Genomic DNA, 19771 nt, shown 5'->3' on the forward strand with positions numbered 1-19771 from the left:
CCAAGACAATAACGAATTTTCCCATTTCCTAATCACTTTTATATTCACTACTATCCAGTTGTAGAAACTTCCTTGTGATCTATTTTTGCCTTTAACAAATGATTGCATTGCACAAAACAAAAGCCAGTTTTTCTCTAAAAGGATTCATCTTGTGTTAACTGATAATAATGCTTGTTATACCCATACCATATAAAAATTATTCGATAGACCTCTTTGACCATAAATATCTGCTCATGCATGTTCTCAGGTTCATAAGCATGCTCTTTTATGACACATTGTCTTTAGCCATCAAATGTCCATTATGTTTATGTCACCTACATATTAGGATGTTTGTGTCTTTGTCTATATCTATAACTGTGTCTCTATCCATAATTTTCTGTATGATTAGCATGACTGACAGACAGCAAGAATCCTATGGGCTTAAAGGTTCTTTCGTGGCAGCAAAGAAGGGGTAAAATGTGGAGGATGAATAAGGACACCATACACTAATTTGCTACTTCCACAATCTGGCAAAAGCCAGTCCTGAATAGTCCCCATCGAATCCAGCAAGAAATCCCTTTGCCCAGCCTTAGCAACAGTCTCTGTCACCTCCTCCCCTGTAAAGCAATGGTTCTGGCAGCCCTGTGGATAGGAACTTCTGTGCAGACTTCCCTACCTCAGGATCTTCTCACTGGCTGTCTGGGGGCTCAGACTAACAACTGCTCCAGGAAAGGGAAACAACCAGGGAGAGGGTGCTCCTCCCTCCTGGCCTGAGGCTGCCCAGCCAGCATAATTAACATAATTACAATATGTTCATGCAGCACCGGGCTGAACACTTACTTGTGTGAAAGGAAGTGCTGGAACACAAGCCAGACACACAACAGTTGTTGGGCTTTGTAATTAGCTGAACAGTTCCTCTCTTAGAGTCTTCTGGGGATGCTCCCAGGAAGCCCATGTTCCAAGCTGCAGGACCCCAGGAAGCCACAGCACTGGTAGAAACACCCAGGTGTCCCTTCAAGCAGAGAGCTGAGTGCCTGCCATTCACAAGGTGCATTTCTCATCATAAGTGAGAAACAGGGCCCGAGAGATGGTTCAGCTGGCAAAGAAGCTTGTCGCCAAGCCTGACCACTTGGCTTAGGTCTCTAGAAACTACATGGAGGAGAAGACCGACTTCCACGAGTTGTCTGCTGACATCCACCTGCACTCCACACAAAAAATGAATGAAGTGGAACTGAGAAGTCTATGCCTTTCCAATCGATATGAAGAAATACCTCTCCACTTGTGACTATTTTCTTAAATGTTGCTAAGGAAGTCCCAACTTTTCTGGTCCTCTACTTGTCACCAGAGATGAAACTTAATTTAGTGTCCAATCAGTTGCATAATGAAATCATCAACAACCTCAAAAAGGCAAGAATGTTAAATAAGCATAAATGACAATAGTAATCTAGAGAGTATCTGAGGTTAGGGATTTGAATATTGAAGTCATCAAATAGTCAGTGTTCTCCCTCTGTCAGTCCCAGAATTTGAGATTTGCAATGGTTTCTTTCCTTCTAACTCACCCCATCACCACAGATATGCTATTGACAGTGTAGTAATAACCTTACTCAGGTTCTCTACAGCATGTTGCCGTGCCTCTGTTATCACAACACACATCATAGAAATTAACAAAAATTCATGTTAATATGCTATGAGATGTTATATATGCTGTGAATGTGTTGCTCTGATTCATTGATAAATAAAAAGCTGATTGGGCAGTAGCCAGGTAGGAAGTATAGGCAGGATAAGCAGACTGAAGGAGAATTCTGGGAAGAGGAAGGCTGAGTCAGGACATGCCAGGCCGCTGTCCAGGGAGCAGCATGTAATGGCACACAGGTAAAGACACGAAAAACATGACAACATATAGATGAACAAAAATGGGCTGAGTTTAAGTATAAGTGCTAGTCAGTAGGAAGCCTGAGCTAATGGCCAAGCAGTTGTAATTAATATAAGCCTCTTTGTGTTCATTTGGGTCCAAGCAGCTGCGGGACCACAAAGATGCAGGAGCCCGGTGGCCACAAGAAAACTTCAGCTACATTAATATGCTACTTCCAGGGTGCATAGTTGCTCACATCAATCCACACTCCTTCCTGTAATCTTCAATGATTATAAGAATTAGTAATTCCCAAGTTTGTCTTGCCCATAGCTCACAAACTGCATGTAGCAAGGATAGCTATTATTAACTAAATCCCCAAAACAGAATCAAAAATTAGCTGAAAACATTATTAGATACTTTCATGATTTTTTGTGTGTGACCCCACTGCACAATATTCAAGTGTGAACTTCATGAATGACAACATCACATCACCATATCCAAAGGTTAGACACCCTGAATAAGGCACTAACTGCCCTGACATTAGCAGGCACTGCCCACATCACCATTGTTTTCTTTGTTAACAGACATGGAACCCTGTGGTTCTAGAACCTATAGTGGTTCACAGCAATCGCCCCCAGTGTTAGCTACATATTACAATCACCAAGAAAGCATCTGTAAACACCAATGCACAGGCATCATTCCAGGAATTCTGATTTGAATGGTTCTGGGGTGGAGCCCAGCACTCAGCATGTCCTACCTGATGTCTCAGCCAACACTTCCAAGCTTTAGCCATGCAGCCAAGCCACTAGTGAAAATACATCCCATTAGCAGGTCTCAGACCTGGATCTGAGACTTGCATCTTACTTATCACTCAAGAGATGCTCATAGAGCACATTTTGAGTGTTATGTCTCCACATACCTGCTGATCTCCAAGAAGATCTTGCTAGAGCAGACTATCAGCCCTGACTCTCAGGCTTCTGCCTTCCAGTAAAGGGGCCATAGAAGTTCTTTTTCTCATGTGGTCCCAGAGATGCTCATGCTGCAGGTACAGGGACCACATATCTTAAGCCACTGGCCTAAAGTTTTAGTATAGAAAGCACTAGCCTTAGGAAGAAGTGGGTACTACTCAAAAGTCTAGAGGAATTTCCATCCTGTAAACACTAGAATTTCTCAGAAAAACCACCTAGAATAAAGCCTATCCCAAGTGGACACAACTACTTTGGGGATTGTACTGGCTAGTTTTATGTCAACTTGACACAAGCTAGAGTCATCTGAAAGTGGGGAACCTCAATTGAGAGAAATACCTCTATAAGATCTGGCTATGGGATATTTTCTTAATTAGTGATTAATGGGGAGGGCCCAGCCCATTGTGTGTGGTGCCATTCCTGGGCTGGTGTCCTGGGTTCTATAAGAAAGCAGACTGAGCAAGCCATGAGAAGTAAGCCAGCAAGCACCTCTCCACAGCCTCTGCATCAGCTCCTGTCTCCAGGTTCCTGTCTAGTTTTGAGTTTCTATCCTGACTTCCTTCAGTGCTAAACAATGCTGTGGAAGTATAAGCCAAATAACCTTTTCCTTCCCAAGTTACATTGGTCATGCTGTTTCATCACAACAATAGTAACCCTAACCAAGATAGGAATGTTCTGAGTCTGAAAGCTTCCAGCAAGTACCTGGGAAGCCCTCAATAGAACTATCTATTAAAAGGAAGCCTCTCCTCTCTATGTATGGGATGCTCAGAGTCTGTGCAGAGGAAGGTAGTTTCTCCCAGAGAAGACCTGGAGGAACCAGGTGGGCCCTGCTAGGCTTCTAGTCAAATACTACCTCTCCAGTGTTTCCCTTCACTGGCTCTTACCCAAGTCAAGCCTCCTAACCCTGAAAGTTAAAGAAGCTCACCTAACTTGTGACTGGAGTACCCTCTACCCTCACCACACTTGTGCTGTGAGTCAGAAGACTGTCCATCAAAAGCCCATGGGTTCCACATCCTTGCAGACTCCTATGAGTTCCAACAGGAAAACAAAGGAAGGAGCCAAGGTAGATTAAGAGATGGGAGGTGGGAAACAATGAACCCAAAGTGCCTCGGAAATGACACTCCTTGGCTCCCAGGCTTGCCAACTCTCATTTAAAGGACTGCTGCTAATTGACCATAATAGCTACACCCTAGTGAGTTTTCATCATTTTCTCTGGACAGCTCCCAGGTAATGAGCTCCAACTGAGAGGGCTAGATTGCTATCAAGCCAGAATGGAGGGGGCGGTGGGGGGCGCTACAGCAGGGGGCCAGCATGTGTGTGATCCCTGTGAGAGATTTCTAGCTCCAGGATGTCCCAGAAGAAAAACTTGTTAAGACAAAAACTAGAAAGTCAGATGTGCCCAGGAGGCTCATCACATGAGCATCTTTTGACAGGACATCCTGCCCAGACCCAGGGTGAGCTCACCAGGATCAGCTCTGTTCTGTGTTCACTGGCAGCCTTGATATGCATCCTAGCAACTCTGACAGCAGGAATGCAGTTGTGTGAATAACTACAGAGTAATTAACTCAGGTCAAGGCAGTCTGGCTTCAGAAAAGCCTGGCTGGGCAGCCATATCACATTACAGACCCCAGTACACATACTGCCTTTTTGCATTGGCTGTGATAGGCAGATGATCCCATCAGTTGTGTGCCCTTTGGCTATGGACACCAGGCTACTATTTGGCCTTCATATTGGCCCTCAATCAGATCTTTAACTCTTTAATGACAAAGCAAAATATCCCCCAAAAACCAGCAAGAAGAATAAGACATGGTGTGCTGGGTAAACTAGAATGCTTATTCAATTTTCCTTAACTCATTTATCATTTATGTATATGGATTTTCTTTTTGCCTGCATGTGTATTAATGCACTATGTACATCCCTGGTGCCCTTGGAGGGCAAAAGAGGGTGTCAGAGTCCCTGGAACTGGAGTTACAGAGGGTTGTAAGTCACTGTGTGGGTACTGGAAATCAAAGCTTCTGGAAGAACAGCCAGTGCCCTTAACCACTGAGCCACCTCTCCAGCCCCACTTAACTAGTTTTTAATCTGTGGATGAATCATTCTTGACTCTATTTCCTCATTTGTAAAATGTTAAAAAAAAATACCTGTTAATAATATTAGAGTATTAATAATAGTATTAGAGAAAATGTACATAAACCATCTGAAACACAACAGCATTATTGTTGTTACTACTTGTGATTGTAACTTCCAGCTATTTTTATTAATAATGTTACAGAATAGTAACACTATGTGGTGTCACGTTCTTTTGCTCACTCCTGACAGGGTTATTAAATGTAAATATTCTCAAACAGAGCAATCAAGATTATTCTGTTAAACAAGCCCTGTATGCACAAATGGCAATTTAAAAAAACAAAACAAACAAACAAACAAAAACAAAAAAACAAAAAAAAAAACTGCAGATTTGAGACTAGAAACCTGGAATTGGATGGCCTGAAGAGTATACGCCTTAATTCAGGTCCACAATCAGCATATATTAGGCCCCCTCCCCACTACAGCCTACAATCGACAATCTAGAGTATTGGAGGGGCATCTGTCAACCAAACTTCCCCCAAGTTCAAATGCAGAAAGTTCACTGCAGCGGGAAAGAGAGACTAAGTGAGAGCAGGATCATTTGTCTTTCTGGAACTTTCCATCACAGAAACCTCAGGCCTAAAGCAACTTTTCTACTATATGAATAAAGGGAGTTTCAGTAGTATTCACCAGAACCAATCAGCCAACAGATGGCTCTTTTTCAATGTTTTAATTAGCATGTGTTAATTATGAATAATAATGGATCTCATTGTGACATTTCTATACATGTACATAATGTATTTCTTTGGGGGGTAGGAGGGTAGAAGAAGCCCTGAGTGTGTGAAGGCTTGAGTGAATGTGTGGTTGACTATGTCAAGGACAGGGGTCTGTGCACAGATGTTAACAGTGTGTGCAGAAAATGTCCACCATAGCTTTCTCCCTCCAGGATGTGTACACCCTGGAGACTGCTCTCCTACAGAGACTGTTACTGCCCAGATTAGTTAAACCTGCTTCCTCATTCAGCTGTATATCATAAACCCTGGCTCCATCAGTGATACATAATAACCCCACATCCCTGCTGAACTGTATATAACAAACATGCTGAGCTTCCAGAGTGCTGTGGTTTCTCCATCAGACAGCCGAGTCCACCCAACCCCAGATTGTCTGTGTGCCCATGTGTTTGTTTATGTGTGTTTGTCCTTTCTTCATCCCCTTGCTTCCCAAGTGAACTCTGTCCCTGTAGCCCATGCAGGACATGGCATATTTCAGTCATATTCCCTCTCTGATTTGAATCTCCCTCTCTTTCCTACTAATCCCTTTCCTCTTCCCAACTAATATCCCTTCTTCTTTCATGTAGGTTTTGTTTTGCTCTGTATTGTATTTTGTGACCCAGTGAGTTTCATTAGGAGTGTTACAAGAACATAGGTGAGTCATTGTTTGCAAAAGAAAAGACACTTTATTGGTGACTACATCACTGAAGGAAATGTCTCTTCCTCTACCATCAACCATTAACTACTTAGGAATCGTAGGGGAAGGGTGATGCCTTCTCAGCCCCTCTGAAGTTGTTGACAGGCCCAGTCCTATGCAGACTTTGTGTAGGTGACTACCTAGTCATAGATGTCGAGGTCAAGAGTTTGAGAGCCTGTAACTCCCAGAAGATGGTGTTTTACAATGCTCCTTCCCAACCTCTAGCTTCTACATCCTCTTTCGTCTTCCCCTGTGTTCCTAAATCTTGGACTAAGTGATATGGTTGTCCTTTGTGTAGCTGAGTATTGACAGTCCACCTAGTTTCAACTTTTACCAGTTGATACCTCTCTGCAGCTATCACCACCCAGAAAATGGTTCTTGAGCAAGGATATGAAAGAATCACTCTCAAAAACTTAGGTGGGGCCCCTAGGAGTGGGATCAGGATCTGTCCCTGCTACATGAGCTGGCTTTTGGGAACCTATTCCCAAAGCTAGGATGCCTAGCCCTGCCTTGATGCAGGGGGTGGGGGAGCTTGGTCCTGCCTCAACTTGATATGCCATGCTTTGTTGACTCCCATGGGAAGCCAGCCCCTTTCAGAATGGAGGAGTAGTGGATGGGGGTGGTAGATGGAAGGTGGGGGGAGGGAATGGGGCAAGAGGTGGGAGGGGAAACTGTGGTTGGTATTTAATAAATGAAAAGTTAATAATAAAAAATGAACTCAAAGATCAAGACTTCCAGGGAAGGGGGCTGTCCTGGTGAAGTGCATACAATGGGAAATCCCAGACCCTAGGAATGCTAACCACATTCTGCAGGTAGGGAAGAATGATTGACAGCATATCAACAACGGATATGATGAAATGGAATTTGGGGTCATTTTTCAAATGACTATACCAAGAGTAGATTGAGTGATTGGGCTGAGAGTCATGTTGAGACAGAAAAACCAACAGGAAATCCTGCAAAGAGAAAAATGCCCCCAAACTGAACACTTAAATGCCTTGGGTTAATAGCTAATTTATCCTGGCAGTAATCAACTACAGAAGATAGATATGTAGGAGATGCATAGTTCTCAAAGAATGACAAGGAAATAGATTCTAGGTTGTATAGTGTGTACCTGCAGGATGACTTCCTAAGTCATTTCACTCCCAGGATAACCAGTAAAATCCAGCTGAACATCACTCATTAGTTATCTATCTTAGAAAGACTAGAGCAGTGTTGCCTGGATTAGCAAATCCAAATGTGAATAAAACTTACCCACTGCCTATCTGAAATCTAAATTTAACCAAGTGCCCTTTATTTCATTGGACAATCTGATAAAAAAAAAAAAAACTGTCTAGAATTTAAAATCCAATTCTACTGTTTCAAAAGCCTTTCTACCAAACGTGTAAGTTCTATCTCTATTCTCCAGTCTTAAAGGACCAAGAACTGACCGCAAGCCTCCATACCCATGTCCCTCCCTTATTCAAAGAAGAACAACCTAGACCCACAACAGAAGCACCTGCCATTCTTCACAGTTCACTGACCTTTCCTCAGAACATATTATGAGGAAGATTGCTTTTACAGATGAAATGATATTTGCTCTATCATCATGGCCAACTCAAGTGCCATGTCGCTATAGCCAAGAGCCACAGTGAGAAGGCAACATTATATAAGCCAGTTAGTTGTATGGTCCTCCTTGCTGCTCGCTGCCACTGCTGCCTACTGAACCTTTACAGCTACACCAAGGCTGTGAGACCTGAGCAGAGAGCAGAAGATAAGACTGTAGCCACATCTGGGATTCATAGTCATTTGGGCAACTCTCTACCATTTCAACAACTTCTCAATTGAAATGAGTTTTGAAAAATAATTTCTATTAGTTAATCTACTGTTTTCACATCCCAGAAAAGCAAACCCATCCTCTTCTTCCCTCCCAACTCTATAACTTTAGAGAAAGCTCACATACTCCTTCCTGCCTCACATATCAACTTACAGTTTGTAGCAGACTCACTATAAATGAAACCACGGATGTTCATCTCCACATGAGCCCCCTGGATTCTGGGATGGGTGCCTTTGTTCTTTGGTCAGCCGCATGCTTTCCAGGCAGCTTTGAACACACAGCCTCCATCTCCTGCCACTTGTCCATAACTCCGTTTGGCAATGTCAGCCTCCTTGATGAGACCCATCCTGAGATTTACCACAGCTTTCCTATTCTTTCCCCGGTGTCTCACCACTTTTTCTGTGTACTCTTTATCATATTCTTCTGGAATAGAAAAAAAAATCAAGTTTCTGTAAAGGTAGAATAGTAGGGGAGAAAAAAAAACCCTTCCTAATACCAAAGCAAATTTTAAAAATCTAAAAATCTAATTTAATGTTTTAAGTGTACAAAGTCTATATGATGGAAACTCTTTAATGCTATTAGATGACAAAAAATGAATAAATTTTGATAAATTTCGTTTTTGACAACAGACTCACTCTTAGAAGAATGCCAGACCTATTTATCTAATAACCTGATAGTAATTATTAAAAAATCTAATAGAAATTTTTATTAAAGACAATCTGGAAAAATGAATGTAAGAAAATCCCAAATAGAAAAACTAATTGAGGATGATTTAGTCTTAGCATATCTTAAAATATACTACAGAACTATACAAACAGTATAATATTAATATTAGAATAGGCACATAAGTGACTAGTACAGAACAGAGGGTCTGGAAACAAACCTAAATATACATGGAAACTTCACTTATGAGAAAAGGGTATTTATTCCAAATAATGAGAAAATACAATGGAGACAAAGGACATGAATGGTTGCTTTGAACCAAGGTCACAAATATCTCTCCTTCCCTCCCTCCATCTTTCTAAAGACAGAGTTTACTTGATGTGTAGCCTTGGCTAGCCTCAAAGTCATAATGCTCCTGCCTCAGACTCTTGAGTGCTGGGATTGCAGCTGGACAGCACCACAACGTGGCCAGAATTTGGCAAGTCTTAAACTAGAGTGTACATACATGCCATATTGGTTCACATTGAGTCCTACAGCAAAGCACCTTTGGTGTAGTATTTTATAGACAATAGATGTTCGTTATTCACTGTTTGGGGGTGCTAAGAAGTCCAAGATCAAAATAGCAATGGATCTGGTGTCTGGAAAGTGTGTCTTCCTCTCATAGTGGCTTCTATGTGTCCTCATATGGTTTAAGGGGCTTCCTTAGGCCTCTTTTTTATGTTTACAACAGATAGTCTCCAAATCAAAATAATTTAACATGATCATTTCTACTCATTTGATCATGGAACAAAAGCAATGTGCACTTGTGGGTCTCCTTCTTCCTCCAGGTGATTGGCTACCGCCCATAGGGAAGCGGGGCCAGAAACATAGAGCCGGTTTTAGGCGGCTGTGAAGAGGACAGAAAGAACACCCCGGGAGTCAGCTTCAGTGAGATAGTTCAGTTAATTGAAGCCTCCAGGCCAATTTAGGACAGACAACTTTATCCTGACTTCATGAACTGTAAACTTGAATGCAAGGTATTCCAACATACATTTAGTACAAATAACCCGTGGAAATTTGGGTTTGATGTTTTCTTAGGCCATGACTATTCTTTCATGATTTTGGACACCCTGACAGAGCTCTAAGTACAGTCATGATGGTGGATAACCTATACAGTGCACTCTGTACTTGATGTTAGCATGAGGGCATTATGCGGGCCTGCCCCCAGGGTCTTTACCTGCAGCCATAAAGAGCATAACCTATACAGTGTAGTCTGTACTTGATGTTAGCATTCAGGCATTATGCGGGCCTGCCCCCAGGGTCTTTACCTGCAGCTTATAAAGAGCAACCCCTGGGTTGGGGATTTAGCTCAGTGGTAGAGCGCTTGCCTAGCTAAGTGCAGGGCCCTGGGTTCGGTCCTCAGCTCCGGCCAAAAAAAAAAAAAAAAGAGCAACCCCTCTATGCATGGTCTTAACTAACATTCAGGCAAGTACCTGGCCAACCCATCACTGCATAGTCTGTGCGCGTGTGCTGTTTCTGTGCAGATGAGCTAAATCCCCTTTAAAAGCGAGTTCGGCCTGTTCCTCTCTCTTTCTAGCCTCTCCTCAGAAAAGGCAGCCAGGCATTTGTACCTCTACCTTGAAACCACCCTTTTCCCCAAAAATAAACCTCCCACGTGAGAGTTCTGTTGTATGTCTTCTCGCTGCCTCAAAACGACAACAGTTAAGCTGTGGTGCTTGCTCAGTTAGGCATGGGAAATCATTATTTTTTAACGATAGGTTTTTATAGATGCAATTCTTTGTCAGCCAAGGACCATCTGTAATTTCATAATGAGAGCAGAGATTTCATGACCTAATAACCTCCCTCCCCAAATACCTTGATCCCGATACGTTGAAGTCAACACACGAATTTTCAAGGCACAAACACTCTGACAACAGCAAATGCTTCAAGTTCAGTCTTTCATGCTTCATATAAAGAAACTGACACCACACTGCAAGTTCAAGGCTGGGACTAAACCATTCAAATTCTTTGTCCTTGCTTTGTTTCCTTAACAATATGTATTGTCCGAATTTCCCAATGAAGAAAATGCACATTATATGTACTCCAAGACTGAGCTTACTATGGAGGCCACCAACTGTGGCTCGCCAGACACTCTTCCCAGCTTTCTCCACATCATAACCATAACAACAAAGGAGGACTGTGTTTCCCACCACCTTCTAGACCAGCTGACAATTCTTTGCCAGCGGTCTGTTGTTTCTGCTACCCTATGCATGTACTGTTTTGCACACAGGAGCACCTGGGGAGAATGAAAACTTCACTAGGGTCAGATCACACATAGATCTGTGAAGTGGGAATCTGAAGTAAAGATTCAGGCCCTGGGGTTTTGTGGTTAGCCAGGTGTTATGGTGCTCAGCCGACACTGGAGCACCCGTCTTGAATCTCTTTCTTGGCCTTGACTTAAAGATGTCTCCGGAATCTCTCCCTGATTCAACCTTGGGCCTCTTCATCTTTTGCATATTTTTATCACTGACGTTTCCTTGTGGAATAGAAAATAATTCTTTTGTCTCTTTTGTCTCCCTCCTAGTGTCCATGATAGGATGTGACATAGAGCTGATGCCACCTACACGTTAGCAAACATTCCTCTCAGCCCACATGAAATGAATTTATCTTAATGAGGTCTCATTGCCGTCTTCATCTCCGTAAACCCGCTGCCTTTATAGGTCAGTATCTTCATCATCTCCTGAAGCAGTACTAACTCCTCCTAATTTGGCTTTCTTTCTCTCTTGTGTCAACTCAGTACTTTCCACAGTCTTCCTATCCCTGGTACAGATCTTATCACTTCTGCTAAAGCTTGAACATAATCAAATCCAGCATTATGGCAGAAAGCTCTGTCTTGTAATCACCATATATATAAATCTACAAGCCAGATTCAAGCTCAGATACATTAAAATTTGGGTTTAACATATAAAATTAGCCAACTGCAAATCTGTTGTTGTTGTTGTTGTTGTTGTTGTTGTTGTTATTCAATGGAATTACAAATGTTCCCTGTCTGGTAGAAAAAGCAGCTTTATCTAGCAATTTGTAAGCTGATTAAAATACATAACATTTTTTAGAAAGGAAGAGGAGGTGGAGTTTGAACAGCGGTGCCCTATAGGGAGAGGCAATACTTCCCCAAAAAGACATGAGTTATAGAGAAACAAACGTCAGTGCTGGGCATGGGATACCTCCTTGGTAGTATTGGAGAGGCCAGGAGGCCCCAGAAACAGTGTCCCACCACTACCAAACAACAGAGGCTGTTGCTGTTGCGCTTCATCACCTACCATAACTAGATGGTAAGATCCTGTTGCTGGAAACACAACACGCAGGACATAGAGAAACAAGCTGGAACTCACCTGATTACTTCCTCCCTGCTGGCTATCTTCTCTACTGCTATGCAGGACACTGGTGAAGAACCAACCCTCTAATTTGAGGTTTGTTCTAGAAGAGAAAAGTACTATAAATCTGGTAAAGCACGTATCTAGGATGGTCATATAACCTAACAGGGAACCTTCCACTGTTGTTCTCTTCAATGAACACGGTGTCGAACTACTTTCCGAGCTTTTATGCTTTTGCCTATCTAGATATTACTAGTGCTGCTTTCAATCCTTGGCAGAGAAGCTTTTTCTTACAGTTCGTTTCAATTAATACAAAGCCATGACTGGCCAAAGTGCTGAAAATAAGTGACTTTTGAAGATTCTGCCCTAAATGGGACATCTATGTCAGTCTTTACAAATCTCCAGGAACATCGTGGGAAGGGGAATAGAAAGAAGAAAAGAGTAATAGGAGGAGGAAAATGGTGAGAAACGCAGTCTTCTAGACACAACATGGCTGCCACACTCAAGAATTCATAGCATCTGTGGTTACATGCTTAAAATAAAGCCCGTCGATGTTTCAAGGTGGATGGAGGAAGGGTTCATGAGGCCCAACCCCTAACCAATGAGCTATTGACTGATGGTGGCTGCTGAGAAAGTTGGGCAGGGGCATTTTTTGGAGGTGTGGCCGCTGGTAGGTGGTCCATGTAGTAACACACTTTAGTTGCAGGACATAGAGAAACAAGCTGGAACTCATATAAAGTTAATAAAGACTTTCTATTGGCTTAAACCCATGCCTGAGCAGTCTTCTCTGGTGGAGACCTCACAACAGAGGGAGGGGTGAGCGCAGGGGTGGGATATGAACAAAATACACTGCGTATAAGTATGAAGTTGTCAAAGAATTAATTTTAAAATGTTCTAAAAGTAAAAAAGAAATTACAGATAGTCCCAGAGGTTTAGTCCTTTATTGCTCTAAAACATTTACAAATTCTGTGTAATCATCTCTCAACTTCCCTGTATTTATTAATTCATTATTCATATGTTTTGATCTCTCAAATTTTTGAACCAGCTTTTGACTTTTTTGTCTCCATAAAAAACGAGGTTTTGTTGTTGTTTTTTTTTTAATCTTTGACGTAGACCCAATGTATATTCATATGATTATTTGTTTGGGGATTTTTAACAAAATTCTTTTTTGTTGGGCCAGGGATATAACTCAGTAGTACAGTGGATGGTTAACATATGCAACGTTGTGGTTTTGACACAAACACTCACACACAAGGAAAATAGAACAAAAGAAGAAAAAATGCAATTTGGCAGTTTATACTAGAAATTCTAGCACACTGCATATTTGCCAGTAGAGATTGATGAATTGAAACCTTTTCTCTTGTCATTACTCAATCCAAAACTCTCCATTATGTCCACATCTATCAAAGGCTCCACCAGTCCTCCAGACTCCTCTCCAAGGTTCCCAGGAAGGCTCTGCTGACCTCAGTGTGTTCTCTTTAAGTCTCTCTTAGGCCCTGACATCTTCCCACTGGCAGGAATGGGGGGGGGGGGGGGGGTGAGGATTGGGAGTAGGAGTGGGGATTGGGGGAGGTCCTGCTCTGCCTTCTACCAGCTCAGCTCTGTGTCTTTCTACCTTAGCTCAATACCCAACCAATACATGTTTTTTATTTGTTTAATTGGAAGTAATCAGTCTTTAGCAACCCACTATTTCAACACTTTGCCTCAGCCAAACTCTAAACAACCTAGTAGATGATGACTGGAGGATTTCCAAAGTTTTTTAAAAACCACAAAAGATGACTGAAATTGAACAGACATTTATTGAGTATCTTGTAGATGCCAAAACCTAAAATGAATATGGCATAGAACTAGGGTGACCTCTTGGCAGTAACTGAACTTGCTTTCCAAGTCTCTGTGCTCCATGTGAAAAGAAACATTAAATTCTAAATGAGTTACTTGCTGAGTGCTACACAGACTGACTTTAACAAGCATTTTCCTTGGACTACATGTCCTTCTGAGGTGGAAATACTGATAGCCACAGGGTTCTCAGCCAGCTGTGGCTGCCAACCTCCCTGGATTGGCTCAGGGTACTGGAGGTGGCAGCTGCCCAGCGGGTGCCCTGTGCCCTCTCCCTGTGAACAGAATATGAACTTAGACCAGCACCCCCACCACACTATGCTTTAATAACACTCTATTCCCACAGTTCCATTTCTACGACCATTCCACAAGTCCAACTCCAAGTTTGCCTCAACTGTGCCGAAAGGTGTAACTCTTGAGTAGGAATAGTCCAATTGCATCAAAGGAAGGAATTGGAGCCCACCCAATGTCCTACCAATGTTGCAAAATGATTTCCCACTTGTTGCTTTGGGCTTCAAAGGGATATTTTGTTTTAATGACCTGCTGTCTAATTAACCAGCCTCCACCCCTCCCAACTGCAATTACCAACTACTGATGGAAATAAGAGAACAGCCGAAATTTGCTATTTCCCTTTTGAATGCCAACAGTGTGGAAATCTTCCCATGTAAATCAAGACAGGGTGTGGATGGGTTCTGGGCTCCAACAAGTCTGCTGTCCAACCACAGAACTGAGACTCAACTGTAGAGAGCTCGGCTCCTCCCGGGAATGCCAGAGGTTATAAACCTTACCCTTTCCCATTCGCATCCGTCATACAGAAGGCATGGCTAACTGGGTGCACTCAGCCAAGTTAGGCTGGGGCCACTGAAGCCACCCAATTCCAGCCACACAACTGGCTGACTCCACAGGAAGCCAGTGCCTTTCAATCTCTGCTCTCCCTATGCTGTATTGCTTTGAGCAAATTATTCACCGACCTGTACCCACTTTTTTATTACAAATTTGTAATATTTGTAACAATTTACAGTAACAATTATGATAATGGCAAGAATATTGTCTAGTTAAGAGTGCCCTGCAGCTGTAAAGATGGTTCAGCCTGTAACAGTTGCTCCTGCTGTTTGACTCCCAGTGCCCACACTAGGTAGCTCACACCTGCCTGTAACTAGAGCCCCAAGGGTTCTGATGCCCACATTGGCCTCTGTGGGCACTCACATGTACATGCACATGAATAAAGAATAAAATAAAGCATTTTAAAAGAGTGCTCTGGAGTGATGCAGGCTTAATTATAACCTGGCTTCATCATTTACTGGAAATGTGACATGAGCAAATCCCTTAACGTCTGTGAGCCTCAGATTCTTTATCTACAAAATGGAGTGATGAAATAGTACATAATTTACATGGTTATTGTCAGCACTGAAGGAAAGAAAACAGGTAAAGTAAGTTCAGGGTTTGGTATGTGGAATGTTCCTCCCAGCGTTAGCTGCTGTTAATGCTATTATCATTATCAATATTTGTGCTTTTTAAAAACTGTATCAGTTCCATACCTTCCAAATGGTATCTTTTTAATACTTACAGCACCATTATAAGTAGCGTCTATGCTTTATATCTGTATTATAGATGAGAAATGAGACTCAGATTAACTTTTTTAAGGTAATAACAGTAGTAGGAAGTTTAGAATACAATAACATCTGAGATGATCAATGCAAAATGTTGGGCCTAGTGCAACGCATTCTCAATAGAGCTAATAACTGTTATTTAAAATGTAAATTAGATATTATGGAAGTCCTTTTACAGCTCAAATTCCAAAGGAACTACATCTCCCCACTGAAAGAAGTCCCGGCCTTCCCCTTCACCTCCAACTTTATAGACGAGAGATCCTTGAGGGGAGATGTGCCCAGGAGACCTCATTTCAGAAGCGACAGAAAACCCTGGGTCTCTTGTCCTACAGACCTTAAATTCATCCATCTTACACAACCAGGAAAATCCAGAACCACCTCCCTGCCCCACTACATACAGGCACAGACATAGGCAAATTTACATGTACATGCACAGGCAAACAGACACACACACACACACACACATGCATAGAAACATACATACAATACACACACACACACACACACACACACACACACATGCACACACATATACTCATATATACACACAGAAACACACACACATGAGCACACATACATACAGAAACATGAGTGTATACACACATTCTTGAAGAGAAAGATGATGTTATCCTGCCTAGGTTCTGGCTGTAAGTTTCTCGGCTCCCTGTTCACCTCTAAAATTCCTGTGGCTGCATTTCTGCTATCTGTTCCTCCCCAGAGGGAAGGACACAGACCCTTCCTCTTGGTCCCTATGCAGACAAGTCTTCATACATGTAAGATAGAGCTTTGACTGAGTGTCATTTTCCCTAGACCACTTTTCTCTGTGTGTATCAGAAAAGGTCATTTTAGGTTTATCCCTTATCTGAGTTTCACATTGATGTAGCAGCCCACCTGCCAAACACATGTGATAACTCAAATTCTATTCTAGAAAACAATTTGTCTGTCTGTCTGTCTGTTTGTTTGCTTGAAATTTCCCTTACCTACAGCCATGCTTCTTAAAGTGAGGTCTGCCGTGTAGTACCAGCTCATAAACTTTGGTTTCCAGAGCATGACAAGGTAAATATAAATGTTAAGTTTTACAGTAATTGAATCTAAATAACAAAACAAACATGGGACTTGTGCTTTCTAGATTTTTATTTTATATCTTTAATAATACATGTTATTGTAATTTATAAAAGTAACAGTCCAGGAAGTATTGGCATGTTAAAGCTGCTTCGTTCCTGTAGGTCATTAACAGGACCAATTGTAGACTGGTCTTGGAGAATCCAAATATACCCTATGGGGTCCCAAAGGGAAGACCAGTTTTTCCACATCAAAGAAGGTCTGCTAGTCCCCTAAGGCAACCTGATGAACACTGAAAATACATTTCCTCTTCCCATCAGCTACAAAACAAATCACTGATGTGGTGCATGGGTTCGGAACAGGCTGCAGTAGTAACAAATAGTCTGTTTCCGCCTTCCCTTGCACTTGCAACTCACATTCCTGTGCACCAGAGCCATTTCCTTCCTAATCCATAACCCCCCAACCCAGCAGCAGCAGCAGCACGTGCCCCACTTCCCAGATGAGAAAGCCAAGGCTCCGTGCAAAAGTCTTGCATGCAATGATCCAATGAAAGCATTAAGTGATCTCAGAAGCAGAACTTGGCTTCCAACATCTATGCCCAATACCATGTCATAATAGGATAAGGTCAGTGTCTATTTCTGTGACAGTGGACTCATATAGATAGATCCCCTAACTCTATCTAATCCTGAACCAAAACTGCCCTCCAATATTTCTAGTTAGTTAATAAAACTAGTGGGGCCTCATTCTGTTTTCATGCTGCTACACTTGAGGCACACACACACACACACACACACACACACACACACGTATACACACACACACATGTACAAACACATGTATACACACATGTATACACACGTATACACACATGAGCACACACAATGTGCACACACACATGTGCACACACACATGTATACACACACACACACACACACACACACACACACACACACACACATGTACCTCCTCTTTGTTCTTTGCCAGTTCTGCTTCAGGGCTTTGCCTACCTAGCCACAGTCTTCTTGATTCAGTAGAAAAATGCTCAGGGTCTCCCAGGGACCAGCATTAAGAACAAAGGGCAGAGCTCGGAAAAGAGCCCTGAGCTCTGCCAGCCACGGCCCTGTCTTGAACCCTGCCTGTCTAATGTGTGCTCTTTTCTAATAAGGCAGGCATTCTGGATTGGGACTAAATGCCTTCTCGGGCATGGCCACATGCTGACAAAAGATGACCAGAACAAGTATTAAGCAAGAGTTGAAAAACAATTACAGTTTTAATCTCATTAAACTGTTGCCCAAAAGAAAACCAGAGGGGTTTCTTAGAACCCTGCTTCTGTAATTCTGATTTCTTCCATTTTTATAGCATATAAATAATTAAAATTATGCCCACAATACATTTGGCTTCAGTCAGCAGGCATACTGAAGAATATTACATTTAGTAATTTACATACACCGGAAACATAATACATTAGATTATCCAGAAGGCTAAAAGCAGTGAGCAACATGGACAGATCTCTTATGTAATGTCTGCACGAGCTGATTGCAGGCACATAAAGAGAGCTTAGATTTTCCTAGGAATCATTTTCTTGCAAATGAAACATTTAATTATGAAGCAGAGTCCATAAATAGACCATTAACACTGGGAGGAAGGATGGATGCAGCTATATTGCTGGATTAGCAGGGGAATAGCCTACAAGAAATTCATCAATGCCATAGATAATTAATTACAGCTCACCTTCTCCCCACATAGCCATGCCTTTATCAGTCAGTGTTGGGGAAACAGCAGATGGTCGAGCAGATACAGAATGCAATTTTCTGTTGACTCATTACTTACAGAATCACAGATTAGGTACGAGACCCCTGGAAGGTCACCTAGACCATTCCCCTGTGTCCAGAATAGTCCTCACCAGAACTGTCCCAGGCACATGTGTATCTGTTTCTCCCTTAGTCAGAAAGCATGCCCAGGAAAAGGAATATCTCTGTCTCCAGAGGTTTGGAATCCCTTTGAATCTGTCCATTGGGAGGTGGTCTCTGTGGACTACCATCTTCAGCACCTTTTCCTCTTTGGTCCTTGGATTTGTATCTATAGTGAGTGCTGAAGCTCCTAAACCTACATGGTCTCCTGAGCTTCACGGGGACATTTTGCTGCAGATACTCACAGTGTCTTTTAATCTATCCTTGCAAGATAGAAACGATGAGACTGTAAACTCACAAAGCCAGCTTCCAGTGACATACTTCTGTTTTGGGTATCTGCACAGTGTGTGAAGATGTATTGCTGATTGATTTTAATAAAGAGCTGAAAAGGACAATAGCTAGGCCGGAGGTATAAGCGGGACTTCCAGGCAGAGAGAGAGGAAGCAGGAGATGAATCTAGGCGAGAGGGAGAAGCCAATGATACATGGAGGGAGTCAGACATACAGAATGAAAGAAAGGTAAAAAAGCCCCATGGAAGATTAATAGAAACAGGTTAATTTAAGTTATATGAGCTAGTAGGATAAGCCTAAGCTAAGGCTGAGCTTTCATAATTAATAATCAGTCACCATGTCATTATTTGTGAGCTAGTGGCCCCAAGAAAACCCGGCTACATACTTCCTTCCACAAGACCACACCTCTTAAACCTACCCAAAGAGTGCCATCAACCTGGGACCAAGTTCAAACTCTGGGCCTGCAGGGAACATTCATGTTCAAACCACCACAGATGCCACCTTGACATATCAAAGAATTACCTCATCCCCCATTCTGTGAGGGAAGAAGATTCTCTCACCCTAGTCACAACTATGATTGCCTAAAATAGAATTGTTCCCTATAGTGGTGACAGTGGAGGGAAAATGGTGACTGTGGATTATGGAAGTATCCCCAAGGGCCTGTCTGTTAAAGACTTGGTCCCGCTCATGAAGTTATTGGAAGGTGTTGGAAACTAAGAGATAGGGCTGTGTGAGAAGTTAGATCATTGGGGCACATCCTTGATGGCCTGTTAGGATGTTTATTCCTAATTGCAGTACCCCCCTTTCTCTCCTTTTCCAGACCATGAAGTGAATAGCTTCACTTTGCCACATATCCCTGCTGTGCTGTAGTGTGCTGCCTCAAACCCAAAACAATAGGGATGGC

The sequence above is a fragment of the Onychomys torridus genome, chromosome 10, assembly GCF_903995425.1.
Source record: "Onychomys torridus chromosome 10, mOncTor1.1, whole genome shotgun sequence".
Classification (NCBI taxonomy): Eukaryota; Metazoa; Chordata; class Mammalia; order Rodentia; family Cricetidae; genus Onychomys; species Onychomys torridus.